Here is a 2,452-nt window from a genome sequence, read left to right on the forward strand (position 1 = left end):
AACCAAATAAGGGATCAGAGAAAAAATGATAACAATGAAAAAAAAAAAAACAAACAAACAGGCGACTATAAGTCAGAGACATTCTGCAGGGGAGGGGAGGGCGAGGGATCAAAACAAGGGTGTGAAGAGCAGAAGGGACTATGGTGATGGTGCATAGGTGAATTGTTGGTGGGAGTTTTATTGGGACCACACCTGAGAAAAGAAAGCAAACATTGTACAAAAATGAACAATGATGTAATATATATATATATATATATATATATATATATATATAATTTTTTTAAAGACCACTGGGGTAGGGACCTCCCTGGTGGCAAAAGGGTTAAAGTCTCAGCACTATCAAGCTATCAGCCACTGTAGCATGAGTTCAATCCCCAGTCAGGGAGCTGACCCACATGGCACAGCAGACTTCTCCTGTCTCGCTTGCTGCTCCCCTTAAGCAGTGTGTTTCAGTAGATCTGCCTATTCTGCTCCCCACTCTGCCATGGGTGAATCCTCTCACCCCCCACACCTCTGGCCTACACCACAATTCTTGTATGCATGAATAAAATTTTAAAAAAAACAACAACACTACAGTGACTGTAGGCAGCAAAGTCTCAGGGTAGGCTGTGTGCTGTAGAGTAGAAACTCCTGGAGTCTTTTGAGGCGGGAAGTTGTCCTCTCTTGCACCACTTTCTATTTATACTCTGACTGTCCATCTTAACCACAGGCCCAGGGCTCTGCTACTCCTGATCTCACTCATCATCTTGGAGGCCGTCCCGTATCCTAGACCTAAATAAAATCCTCAAGTCAGTAAAAACTGCTTAAAGTTAAATTAATAAAAGTTCTCCATGCTTCCACAAATAAAAAACAATTCAAAATTTAGTAGTTTAATTAAAAACATATTTGCCTTAAAGTTATGATGTTGAGAATTAGTACTTGATTCTGTGTTTAAATGTGATTACTTAAAAAAAAAAAAGCTCATGGTATTCAGCAAAAAAAAAAAAGTGATTAACCTGCTCTATGTCGACAAAGATAAATTTGCTTTTTGATGTTAATACCAAAACTTCTCTTTATGAAATTATATTCCAAAAGACAAATCCACTTATCATTACGTAAAGTTGTATTGAGTTATAAAAATTTGTTAAATATCTAAAATTATTTTATTTAAAATTACTAAAATTTCAGGTTTACATTTTGCTCCTTATTTTAAAGAAGCTGAAATTTTAATGTCATGTAACTGAAAGGACAAAACTTAAACCATGTGTTTAAGTGTAAGACATTCAGTGCAAAGGGATGATAGTACAATCATTGCTTCAATATTTTACATTCTAGAAAAAAAAAACTAGGGTGTTATAAATTTCAACAGAGGTAAAGTAAAATGTGTGTTTTTAAAAAAAGGTTTATTTTTTTTCCAATGAATTACGATATAATTAAAAGTCTGCTTTAAATATTTTTTTAGAGAGGGGACACCACACCTCTGCTCAATTAGGAGAAACATTTTTATAGTCCAGATCTCTTTTATTTCTTTTTGCACACCTATCATGCCATGAATTCATAGGGAATAGGTTCTAGCAGCTCAGGCTCCTTCCCACAGGTTCTCACAAAGTGTGCTTCTCCAGGTGGCGCAAGCACCCTTCTCTTTGGCTTCCTTTTTCTTCTGATCATTTTCTTTCACCCGTTTCAAGAAGCTATCTCGGCTCTTAGAGTGCTTAATGTGCTCTGTACGAACATTAATTCTCTTTGCAAGAATCTTGCCCTTTACTTGCTTGTTTACAACAATGCCAACTGCATGCTGGGCAACATTATAGACTCTTCCGGTTTTGCCATGGTAACACCTGTGGGGCATTCCTTTCTGAACAGTGCCCATCCCCTTGATGTCTACAATTATCATCTTTCTTACAGATTCGCATGTATGGGGCCAGAGGAACAACTCCATGTTTTCTAAAAGGCCTAGAGAACATATAGTGGGTCCCTGTTCTCTTTCCCTTTGTGTTAGTCATTTTGGCGACTTACTGAGAGATGACGGTTCAGGCTGAAAAGCTAAAAAAGGGTTTACTATCAAATTAAAACTCATTATCTTTGAAATAAAGTCCCATAAAACAGAAAAGCAAAAGAAAATATTTAAAGTTAAAGGCATCCTAAAAAAAATGTTATGTGGTCCTCTAACTCACTATAATAGCAATTAAATTAAACTTTAATATTTCTAGTGTGCTTATTGATACCAAACTTAAATTTCTGATTTGCAAGAAGAACTAAAGTATTCTTGGACTGTCTTTACTAATTTTTAATAATCTGGTCAGCATTGCTAAGCCTTGTCAGAAAAATAAGATCTGCTCTGGAAAATCTTTGTCACTCCAGGTAATTAAATATGTTATAAAAATCTGTACATTTCTTAATCCTATGCAGACTGCCATAATATCAAATATTCTAAAATAGTAAAGATTTTCTTTGAAAGTCTTGAAAGGACACC

At 35.6% G+C, this 2,452-nt stretch overlaps 1 pseudogene across 1 annotated transcript; it reads right to left on the bottom strand.

Annotated features, from left to right (window-relative positions):
• Positions 1 to 1,368: 1,368 nt before the first annotated feature.
• LOC311167580 (large ribosomal subunit protein eL21-like) lies at positions 1,369 to 1,982 on the bottom strand (annotated as a pseudogene). The gene has a single exon. The product of its transcript is annotated as a large ribosomal subunit protein eL21-like (transcript).
• Positions 1,983 to 2,452: the final 470 nt, after the last annotated feature.

The sequence above is a fragment of the Talpa europaea genome (genome assembly GCF_964194135.1).
Source record: "Talpa europaea genome assembly, chromosome: 2".
Lineage (NCBI taxonomy): Eukaryota > Metazoa > Chordata > Mammalia > Eulipotyphla > Talpidae > Talpa > Talpa europaea.